The sequence below is a fragment of the Podarcis pityusensis genome (assembly GCF_964106645.2).
Source record: "Podarcis pityusensis genome assembly, chromosome: 6".
NCBI lineage: Eukaryota > Metazoa > Chordata > Lepidosauria > Squamata > Lacertidae > Podarcis > Podarcis pityusensis.
Window position 1 is genome coordinate 94746287 of NC_138030.1, and position 12443 is coordinate 94758729.

General features: G+C 43.5%; 1 protein-coding gene across 2 annotated transcripts in view; it reads left to right on the forward strand.

Annotated features, from left to right (window-relative positions):
- The first annotated feature begins 210 nt into the window (after positions 1-210).
- Positions 211-12443, forward strand: part of TNR (tenascin R) — a 383580-nt gene continuing 371347 nt past the window's right edge. For both annotated transcript variants that reach the window (XM_081012038.1, XM_081012040.1), the window contains exon 1: positions 211-640. The gene's annotated coding sequence lies outside the window, so the exon portion shown is untranslated. The remainder of the gene's footprint in view (positions 641-12443) is intronic.

The window sequence follows — 12443 nt, forward strand, 5'->3', positions numbered from 1 at the left end:
GGACATTGCAAAACAGCATCTAAAGTTGCCATAGGCAGGCACATCTGCACAGGTAAGAGGAGGCTTTAAAAAAAAATGCCTCGAATAGAGTGGACCCCCCCCCCTCTCTGTGTGTGTGTGTGTGTTTGTGGTGTTGTTAGGATCTGGGGTTGCGTCTCCATTTGGCCACTAGGTGGCTCCTTGCAGGCTGATGGAGAGAGAGAGAGAGAGAGAGAGAGAGAGAGAGAGAGAGAAGACTCCACGCTGCTGAAATTGAAGAGAGCGAGCGAGCGAGGAGGGGAGCGCAAAAAAGGCTGGGGAACCTTTCAGCTGCGCTAGGGCTCTTGCCTCAACACAAGTAGACTGAGAGGGAAATAGGAGGCAAGCAGGGGGCTTGGAGGAGATTTGCCACCGGCCGAGTGAGTCGTCTGACTCCCCCCGCCTCATCATTTACCTGATTCCTCCCCCCCCATCTCCCCGCCCCCAGCTTTGCTTCTTGCCGGCTTCTTTCTCCTTCTGCGAAGAGGAGACGGGTGGGGGGCTGAAGAGGACAGCCTGGGGGCCAGACAGCCCAGCCGTCGGTGGATTCAAGAGCCAAGGCGGTCTCTGGACTGGGGCCATTTCTCTTCCCTTTGGGTTGCTGCTGCTCTTCCCAGCCTGGGTAAGTCCGGCGTTACTTGTTTCTTTGCACTGCGCGGCTCGGCTTGTTTCAGCACCAAGGAGAGCGACGCAATGGGCCGCCTGCCGCTCTCACCCCTTCTTCCTCTTCGGATACTGGGAAGCGAGCTCACCTCTTTTTCTGTGCATTGAAGGAAAGGCAGCTCTGTGTGCCTCTCTGCGCTTGTTCCTATAGGCCGGTGGGGTGTGCAATAATGCATAGGTGCGCGGTCGGGTCTCCTTGCTGTGCAGGAGAGTACATCTTGTTAACTCTTTCCTGGTTTCGAGGAGCCGAAGAGGAGTCTGGAGGTGGAGGTTGATGGGTGTGTGCGCCTGTGGTTGGCTCCTCGCTTTTCTGTACTGCCCTGCAGATGAAGCAGGATGGGCGAGTGGCCAGGTTTTCATAACTGCCAGCTTGTGGGTGCTGGCAGAGGTCCCTAGAAGATATTAATAGGGTTTGCAGTTGCTGGGTACCCCTTTTGGGGTACAGATGGTGGTGGGTGGAGTGGGAAGTGATAGGGCACAAGTTAATGATGAGCAGCTGGGGGGGGGCTCCCCCAGGAAATCTGATGCTGCTACACTTTTGTGTCCAGACTTGTTAAAATGAGGTTAAAGAGAGTCAACTTACTCCCAGTGCCTGCAGCGAAAGGAGAAAGTAGTGGGGGAAATGTCATTATTTGCATGCTAAATGGGCAAGAGAGTCCCTGGGAAGATGCAGCTGTCATGGCCAAGCTCCTTTATTGCTTCTGTTTCAAACCCCATTGTTCCAACTGGCTTTTACTTCTTCTTTTTGCCCCTTTGCTACCATAAGCCACCTTGTTTTATTCTCCTTCTCTTTTCTCCATGTATTCATCACTTGCTCCTGTGTTTTGCCACTACATTAGCTGATAATAGGTAGCACTTCTTTATCCTGATCTGAGGCAGGATCCCAACTGCAGCTGTGTCTCAGGCTTGTCATGACACAGAGGAGCATTTTTTACTTGAAACTGCTACCCCACCCCCACTGCCTGTCCCAAACTGCCTTTACAATGCCTTTCAGTTTCAGAACCAGTGGCATGGGGGGGGGAATCTATTCAAGAAAAGAAAAACTACAAGTCCCTTGAGCTTGTGAAAGTAGTTTCATGGTTCTCTGGAAGCTGGTTCCAGTGGCCCTGTTGGCTATTGCCACTTCCAGTGACAGTGAGTTCCACAAATCAGCTTGTGTTCCTTGGAAACTTCCTCCCTTTTTGCCCATTTTGAACTTGTTTGATTTCAGTGCATCAGAAGGTATTAGGCAAACTCCAGAGCTGGTTTTCCTTTTACTGTTCATTATGTTTTATATGTTAGTCCCTCTCCCCATAGCTGTCCTGTCCTTTTTAGTCTATTCCTATAAGAAAAGACTCCACATCCCTGATCAATATCTATCTCCGCACCTCTTCCAGTTGTATTAAGTCTTTCCCCCAAACAAGGTGATCAGAATTACAAATGACGGTGAAGGTATGGGAAACATTGATTTGTATAAAAACATTACTTGTTAGATTATTTTATATCCGTGTCCTAAACCACCCATCACATTTTGTTTGTCACTATGTTTTTTGTGTTGATGTTGATCTTTTAGACCTCTGAAATAATACAAAGAATTCAGATTCTGAGTGGTTCTTAGAATTCCATTTATCTGGCTTAATATATTGGTAAATAACAGGCTTCTGAGATGCACAGTGCCTGTGTTCAAGCAGCAGCAACCTAGATACTGCATCCAGAAGCTTGCAGGTTGAAAGAAAAGTTATTTGGAAATCAGAAACTTGATACTTCTATTAATGCCGTTGGTCTAATGTGACACCCTCTGAGCTATTCTGTCTTTCATAACGGAGACTGCTATTGTGCCATGTGCTTCCACTGTGGTTACAGAACCCAACAGAGTGTGATGCCCACTGAGGTCACTTTGCCAATGGGGAATGCTGCATTTTATCAATATTTATTGTCAGCTCTTAAATGGATCTCCTCTATTTTAGAGATTGCTGCAATCCCTCAATGCTCTGAAATTTAGACTCTATAAAAGATCCCATTGTACATTTGTGCAGGCCGTTGATACAAAGAGGGCAGAATCGCAAGGCTATGTTAGTCTGTTGCAGCAAAAGGAACAGAGACTTGGAGTGCCTTAAAGATGAACACAAAAGCATTCAGAGGCAAGAGTCTTCACCACAGAAGGCATATAAAGCATGGCTATGGTCCAAAGCACCAATTTATACACAATTAGGGATTGTGTGCATTCATTAGGACTAGACTCTTCTTCTTTGGTGCAGAATTCTACCCACCACTTTCTCTGCTTTGGAAACTCTCCTGAGTATCTGAAAGAGTGGGAATAGTTAACATAAAAATAAATGTTGCAGCAATACCCTAAAAACTTATGGGAACCAGAACTGATCTAGCAGAGTCAAGTTTTGCAACAGAGGAGAAGCTGCCCTTTTCTGCGGGGATCTTGGAAACAGACACACATAGTTAGCTGCGTTGTCGTCTTAAGCATTAAGTCAAAAGCTGTGGCAGAAAATTGAAAACAAGGTACTCCAAAGGATTGTCACAAATGCATTTTGAAAGATCGTCAACTTTCATGCAGCTGTGGTGATGCCGTAGCATTCAGATTGTGTTCCAGGAAACTGGGGCTGTAAACAGCAGCTTGCAGTGTCCCAAATACTTTTCCTTTGAGGTGCTGTGCAATGTAAGGTGTTGCTGGATATATTGGTGTTAATTTTTCTGCTTTGTAGAAATATTTTGAACTGTATTGGTACATCTCCCTCCACCCTTTCCAGTCTTCCTTATTGTTTGCCCTTCTTTATTATATGTCATTTATATTATCTCCATGTGTGTGTGTGTGCGCGCGCACACACACACTTTTTGGGGGGGAAACCCCTTTGTTGGCTGCATTGCTTTATAAGGGAAAGTGGGGAGACAGGCATGATAGAGGTCATCTACATACACTAGGCAAGTGGCACTACATGCAATTTTCTGAAAAATTATTTAATATAACTATTAGATATTTGTGTCTTGTGTTGTGTGTGTGTGTACATACATACATACATACATACGTGTGTGTGTGTGTGTGTGTGTGTGTGTGTAGGGTTTTAATATCTGTGAGCTATTTTGAGGCTCAGGTTTTGGCTGGAAGGTGGGGGGTAAAAATGTAATTATTAAATAAGCATCAGGGCCACTAGGATATTCTTGCATTGCAGGGGTTGGACTAGATGACCCTCAGGAACCCTTCTAGCTCTACAATTCTATGAGTGACTGACAGCAGCCAATCTCCCTCTGCAATGTGCAACTTCAGGGGAGAGCTGGATTTGATCTGGGATTGCATTTTCAATTCATACGTGGCAACTGAAGCTCAACATTCCTGACTTAGCATACCACATGAATTGAGGGGGCACTGCAGAACATGTCCCATAATATTCTGCAATTCATGAAGACCCCATGGCATGGCAGACATGTAGAGGTTCCTTGGTAGATAAAGGATAACATAAATGTTGGAGAATCACTGTCATCACATATATACAGTGTGTGAGAGGGAAAGAGAGAGGGAGGGAGAGAATAATGGTTCAGAATTTTTTATAATGGTAAATTTTGCAATATTCTAATTTCTTAGGTAAGTAGGAAAAAATGCAAAAACTTTCACAAATACAGCTCAACATGATATAGTAATGTGATGCTTTACTAAAATGGTTGATCTAATCAGTAACATCTTCTGAGTCATTTTGAGTTCTCTTTTCTTTAATATGGGGGAAGCAGATATTGTAGCTGTAGTGGAAATTGCTAGGACATAACCCAGTGAGTTGTAAGCAAAGTTGAGGATCATTTTACAGTGTGCATCATGTTGCCTTTCTCTCATGAGACCATTGCATAACAGTTACCTCCACCACAGAGTGTGGTCATGAAATACTTGTTAAGAGGCAGGTACACTGGAGTAAGCATTCTGTGTTTTTCCTCTTTGATATCCTGGCTTTCCAATAAGAGACTGAAAGGCACATCCCAAGTTTTTCCTTCCTGGGGAAAAAGAACCCAGAAAATAGTGTGAGAAGAAAGATCGTTCCTAAGGGGCTGACTCAATTTCTATTAGCTAAAGTAAAAGGCTTTTCACTTTTGCTGGCTTTAGCTGCAGATTCTTGTTGATGGGAAAATAGGCCTGCCTAAAGAAGTGAAGGTCTGGGGGATTCTGTGTTACAAATGACTTAAACACACACACACACACACTAGCTGATTATACTCTTGGCAGCAGTATCTGCATGTAATGCATTTCCCAGAAAATTAGAAATGTTGGCACAATATGCTATGTATGTGCTTTTCCTCTCATTTTTAAAAACTGTGTGTGTGTGTATGTGTACAGGGAACTGTTTGTATTTGCACTTAACTTCCACACCAACAGGCCAGCAACAATATCATATCCTCAGTGCTTGAAACAGCAGAAGCACCTTCTCCCCTTAGTTGGTAGCTGTGATTTCTCTTCACATCTAGACAGAAATCTCTCCAAAGTTCAACCCCCTTTCCCTCTTCCAGATTCCATTAATAGCAAACATTACGGATACCCTGCATAGAAATTACTTCCATATGTGTGCAGAAGCCTGTTGCACATTATGTTTACATAGGAATCTATTTTTCCATTTGTACACACTGTGGGAATCTGCAATTAGCTATCGATTCCCAGTGCATGGATGCATCTGCACCCAGCAAAAAAGAAGCTTCAACAAATAATCACTATGTGTGGTTTGCATGGGAGTTCCAAAATGGAACAGCCATCTGGACAAGAAATGCCGTGTTTGAATCAGCCCTTGGACCCAGGACAAGATGGGAGGGAGAAAGATGCTTATCTCCATGGGCCTTGGCACACCTCAAAAAATCATTCTGTGTTCATCATCATCATCACCATTTTATTTGTAGTTAGAACAATGCTCAAGGCGGCTTACAGCATGACAAGATTTACAGAATTACCAACATAACAAAAGTCATGTTCATCTGTAGCCATAAGTTCAGTTTCAACATTGTGGCCTTTGGGTGCGGGTAGGGATGCAGATTGGCAAACTGTAATGGTACCACTTGGGGCCTGTTCAGAGACATTAATTATTGTTGAGAAATTTCAGTTCATTAAGGGTTTGGGGCTCTTAGGTGCCCTTCATTTTGTGTAGTCCTCTTCTAAATACAGCAATTGCATCCTGTTGGCAGTGAGTTCCACATGAAATAATTACTAATCTTTTCAAACCTAATGAACCAGGGTGCGGGCTTCATTTTCCCTACTTTATCTGATAGTGTAAATACTGTTTGCATATTCAACCTCTTTTCCAAATCATGCTTTGGCATATACACCTCACTCCACCATATGGAGGAGGTGGCTTGGTTCATGCTATTGGCTCCTTCAGGTAATAACAAGGTTACAGAATACTGTATTATCCTTGGTGTGAGTGTAAAAACAGGCCATTCCCAGACGACATGCAGAACATGCTGGGATCCAGGCATCTTTGAAACTCTGAATCAAGTCATTTAACATTCTTTTTTCAGTGCCCCTTCAGCCTGGACTCTAACCACCGTGATGCGGTTAGAGCAGCTTTCTTCAACCTGCTGCCCTCCAGGTGCTTTGGGCTACAATTCCCATCAACCCCAGGCCAACATGGCCATGCTGGGAATTGTAGTCAAAAATATCTGGAGAGCACCAAGTAGAGAGACTATGGGTACACAAATAGGCATAAATCATATTCATATATTTTTTGGTCAGTGTTTCTTTTGGTGTTTTACAATTGCCTTTCGCTAGAGCAGTTATGAGCCACCTTACATTTTCCAATGTGTTCTGAAACTGAGAGTGCCTTCTCTGGGAATCTCCTATTGGGGAGGGCCTTACGACAATTTGGGACAGCTCTTGTGTAGCCATTCCCAGCCTGCCCACACTTCCATGGAGAGTGACCTGAGCCATGTGGTGTTCTGAAGTACCTCAAAGATAATCAACCCAGAGTGCCTTGTCCCCCATCTCCCTGCTACCAAACAATTAGAAATGTAGCCATGAATTTGTCTGCATAGCTCAAGGGAAGGATGCCTCTGGGCATACACTGAGTGCAATATAACTAAGCTTGAGCAACCTGTGCTACTAGACTTCCCATATATTAATAAACTCACAGGATTATTTTTTTAAGTAGTATGGTGTGCATTGAAAGGGGAGGGATCAAATAAACTGAAATGTGTGCTACAGAGCTATAGAAGACAAGCCCCTCACGTGGGTTCAGTTGGCAAGGACCCTCTTGCTTTGCAAGTGTCTATGCTCATGGATGCATAGACACTTGCAAAGTGACTTCTACAAAAGTGCTTTTAGAAAACCTCGAATTGCAGCACTTCAGAGGGAGCTGTGCATACAGAGCCTGTATAGGTACATGAGAATTTCCTTGCTGGATCTGATGAAAAGTCCAGCTTCCCACTTCTGACAGCAGCCCTTCGGATACTTCTGGAAGTTTACAAGCAGAACATGAAAGCAACAACTCTCTCTCTCCATCTCTCCCCTCTATATGCTTCTCTCCCCTGCTGGCGGTAGCATAGGAAGGGTGTGTGGTGGGTGTGGGTCGCCCTGGGTGTCATCACTGAGGGGGGTGACCGCAGGGCCTGGCCTGCAGTGCCTGAGCCACACGTCTCTCCTGGGGAGTGACACAGTGGCTCTGGCACCTGCAGGTTCCGCACTGCCTGAAACGGCAGCGTGGGGCTTGCAGACTCTATGCAGGTTCTGTGCGGCATGCTCTGCCCTGGTTTGCCCTGCCCCATGGGTGGCTTGCCCTGCCCCTGGGGGCAGGCCATTTGCACCAACCCAGGCACCTGAGCAGCTAGCTACACCGCTAGCTGTTGGTTGTCCCTAGCAGCAGGTACTCTGTGGTAGATGGTCTCTACACACACAGGGACACACACTACTGCTACTGCAATCAAACCTATTTCATGCAGGTCACCAAACAGTTGCTCAACAGTGACCATTTCAGCTGCAATGAACCTGCCTTTGAGCTGTTGAAATCCACATCTGGGATGTTCAAGGGCCACTTCACACCTGACATTTTGCCACATTAGGTAGAATCATTTCTCTGTGCCCATCTCTATGGCTGCTGTGTCTCAGAATCATGCCAGAATCTGGTTCACTGCTGTTACAAATTATGGGGAGCTGCTCCTTGCAGCTGTAATCCATGTAATCACGGCAAAAGAAATGCTTGTGTGATTTTCATGCATGACAGTGTGAAATTAATTTGGACAGGAAAGTTGTCATGTGTGAAGAGGCTGAAACTTTCCTTAATCAGTCCTTCACACCAAGCAGCCTGCTCTGTGCATTTGTGTCAATTCTTTCCTCAATTGCCAAAGGAAAATGCAACAAGCAAATACAGAGGGAGGTATAATTAGGGGAATATAAATGTGCAAGGCTTTGAGCATGTTATGTAAGCAAATACAAAGGCTTCTCATAAATTCAGTGGCAGGAGCAGCTGGTTCATTCATAAAGCAGCCCAAGCAGAAGAGAGATAAACTCCAGCATGTGGCAACTGAGGCAATCAGCGACAGATCTTACCCTCTGATCTCAACTTCTTGTTCACACTCTCTTCAGCTGTGCTTGGAAGAAATTAAGTCCAGCATTTTCTGCTTCTGTGGAATATGAGCTGATGGCTTACTGAGGTTGTCAACCTGTTTCTGAGCTGTACCGCTTCAGACTGCGACAAAACAACAAAACCCTGCCCCTAGAAAATGAGCGTTATCAGGGAGAATACTAAACTAGAAAACTCAGTGCTTGTGAAAAATGTGCAGGATTTAAAAAGAAAAATGCAATAGCATTCCATTACACAAACCACCACTTGCCCTTTAAACTGGTGTAGCCTGGATACAGGTTGACTAGCTCAGTAAGAACGAGAGGCCAAGAAATAGAAGCTTTTCCTACTGCATGTTATCGGGCAACCTTCTAGATCTGCCTTGGGTACCTCTAGGGCAGGGGTCTGCAACCCGCGGCTCCGGAGCCGCATGTGGCTCTTTTACACCTTTGCCGCGGCTCCGGGGCGGATACTAACGAGGGGAGGAGGCGCATTGTGCGCCCCGACACTCCCCACTGTGGCGGGCGCTGTACTGGCTGTGACGTCGCATGGGGGCAGTGCGTGCGTTAGTCACGCACCGTCCCGACATCACCTTCCCGCCCACCCGCTACATTGTAAGGGGCATGTACGCTGGTCACTGCATTGAAAGGGGGCATGTACGATGGTCACTGTTTTGAAGGGGAGTGAAGAACACACACACAAAAAACGGTAACTTGTTAATTTAACATTTATTTCTATGAGGAGGAGTAAAGTGACAAAAAAGTTATTTTTATAATGACGAGTTTTGCGGCTCCCAGGTTTTTTTTCTTCGGAAACGGGTCCAAGTGGCTCTTTTTGTCTTAAAGGTTGCAGACCCCTGGACTAGGGCATCCACAAAGCCTTTTTCAGATGGGAAAAATTGCTGCGACTTGTTTTCATTCCAAATATGAGTGGCTGGTATCATCAAAAGTGTGTGTGTGTGTGTATATATATATATATATATATATATATATATATATATATATATATATATTTTTATTGATTTCTTTTTAACACAATATTTCAACATACCAATAATAAAGCAAATAACTTCTTTGCTCTACTGAGCTCGTGACTTCCCTCCATCCCTTCAACAGGTTTTTTTATTTTCCAGTCTTTGTATCACACTTTATATCCTCTCCTTCTGACCTTTATGTCCTTATAGTCAACTCTGTCTCATTGGTCTAGAAAGTTTTAGAGATGCCAGATGCTAGAAATTGCAGCGCTCATTCCTGTTCTGAGGAGCTGGTAAAATTGGGCCTTTGCTAATTCAGACACTGGAGAAATGGGACCCTGCAAATTGGTCAGTCTGATTTCTGGAGCAGCATTCTGGAGTATGAATGTGTAATTAATATTTTTACAGATCCTGATTTAGGTAATATGCAATCATGGGAGTGGGCAGCAAACATCTGGTCTTTACCTATGTTAATCCTTTTCTAAATCTCATTAGAACAATTTGGAAAAGTAAATGAATGTTGCACTTACAAAAAAAAATCACTTTAACCTGCTTGCCTTAATAAATAAAAATACTATATAGACTTCAGTTCAGCACAGAGTTCAGCATGCTTATGGTCTTTGAAATTAATTGGCAACTGCACCTTTTCTTTTGGATGGGGACAATGGACTTCTCTTCCACAATATAGTACCAACTCTATGCAAATATGTGTGCAAACATACTGTGATTTCCAGAGTAGAATGCAAAAATAAAAAGGGGAAAGAGAGGTGGAAGACATAAGCAAGGCATCATTAGCCTTTTGCTCCCCTCCTTGCACGGTGACAACATAATGTGCACATACCAACATTCCAGATTACTATCAAGTCTAAAATCAGACTGCAGTTGCAGGAATTAATCTGGTTCTGGCAGATTCATATTGAATTGGATTATGATGAATTCACCCGTCTCTAAAAAGTTATCAGTACTATGTCTGCTGGTCAACTTGAACTTTGCTTCTTTCTGTAAACATTCAGCAAACAGCATTTTTCAGCTCTTCTTATCTTGGAGACCTGGAGCGCCTCTTCACTGTGGCTGCTACCAACTTGCTTTATTTATTTGCTGCTGGTGCTCCACCAACCCAACAAATTGCAAGGTCATGTCTGTGCTTCAGTGGTCAGCAGGTATGAGCGAGGGGATGCACCTGCAAGGATGCTAGATATATTTTATCCCATACCTCTTTGTAACAATTCAGTCTGTGGGGCACTGCAAAACATGGTTTTTTTCCTGCAACATGCTGCAACAAAACAAAACAAAACAAAACAAAACAAAAAAAACCTGCAAAACTTTGGCACAGGTTTGGAGAGTATCCTAAATTTTGGGGTTTGTAGTAAATTTTCCTGCCTCCAGCCAAGAACTGAAAACGTTTGAACTTTAAAGTACAGAACTAGTATGGATAGTTTTTAGCTTCAACAGTCCTGAGTGGTGGCAAAATGAAATCTGGTGGTTATTGGCAGAGCCTGGTAGAGTCTGGATTTTACTGGCATTCATTACTTGATAGGACATAATGTAACTGAGAAGGGGTGACAAAATACTCCATGCATCACTGCCTTTCTGTTTCTTTCTCTCTCCTTTTGGGAAGGTGATTGAAAACAATATGGAAGAAGTCTATTCTGGAAGTTGACATCAAAGATGACAGTCAGCGGCAGGGTGGATTTGGTTTAAATCAAGTCTTGATTTAAATCAAATTTTTTAAACAGAACGACTCATTCTTGCTGGTATAATCTTAATATTTACAAGCAGACAAAGGTTTCATTTTTGGAATAATAAATTTCCAGAGTAGTTTTTACAGTTATATCAAATATTATTGATTTGGTTATACTATTAGAAATACATAGACAGATAATTATGAAATTATTGTGAGGTTTAATAAGTTAACTGTTTATATTTGGACACCTTTTCTGCTGTACTTTATTGGAAGGAGAAAAATAATCATTTCCTTAATAACAATTTAAACAATTTATTTAACTAAAGCAATAACATTCCAGCATATGTATCCATGTTTGCTAACTGATGTGATTAAACTTAAAAAAAAAAAAACTTTGAGTTTTAACACACTTGAAAAACTTAAAACAAATCCTTATTTCCTGATGAATAGCCTTTGAACTGTAATGTAACCTAAACAGAAAACTATCTTTAGAAAGAGTTTTCTTCCAAAAGCATTTTATTTTAAAAATCCCATTTAAATAATAATTAAAAAATCCGATTATTTTTTCTTTTTTAAATCATTGATTTTTATCCACCCTGGTCAGCAGCACCTTGTTTTCCTAACAGTTTGACCTTCTCTCAGAGCATGGCATTCTAGTTAGGCCTCAGGACACTCCTCTCTGTAATTATATAGTCTATGGCTTACCTCTTGGACAAGAGGAATACTTGGCTTGAGCATAGCATTTAAAAAGTAATCCCCAAAGTTTCAGATAACAATTTTATTTGACCTTTATTTAAAGACCATTTCAAATGATTGTGGCTCCTGCCTTTAGATGGATCCTACACAAAGGAAATCCAAGGCTGCATACGTACTATGCCTTCAAGCACGTTCAAAGCACATTTTGGCCCTCACAGAATTCTGGGCACTGCAGCCGGTCAGGAATTTCTGGGAACTGAAACTCAGTGAGGGGTAAACTACAGTGCCCAGAATTATCATTATCATTATCATTATCATTATCATTATCATGTTATGTTTTATTGAAAGATTTCCATAAGTAACAAAAGTACATTCAGTGTCTTTGTTTTCAAATCATAGAATCTTTCCTTCAGGTCCATTACAGTCAATTTGTGACATTTTTGTCGATGTGGGGTTGAGGGGTGAGAGAGAAGTGGGGAGAGAGGAGGGAGGAAAAAGAGTGTGATGGCCTGGGAATCCAATTCAGAGGCTGAACCTGAGGAGTCCCAGCCTGCACAGGAGTCCCCACCTCCAGGGCCAGCTGAGCTGAGGCAGGGGCTTGAACCTGAAGGGCCCTCACCTGTGCCAGATCCTCAGGAGCAGACACCAGCTAAATCTGCTCTGGCTCCAGAGGTGATCAAGGACCCATTGCCTGCAAGTGCGCCTCTTTCAGCCCTGTCAGGGGAAGGTGAGGTTGCCTCTGAGTCCAGTAACCCTCCAGCCTCTCTGGAGCTGCAGAGGCTCAGGGCAGAGAGGCGGAGGGAACTAAGTTCTCGCAGGAGGAGTGCTCGCCTCCAGGCCAGGAGGGGCAAGTCACCTGTGGGCCAGGACCGCCCTAGGCCCCAGAGGAGATAAAGGC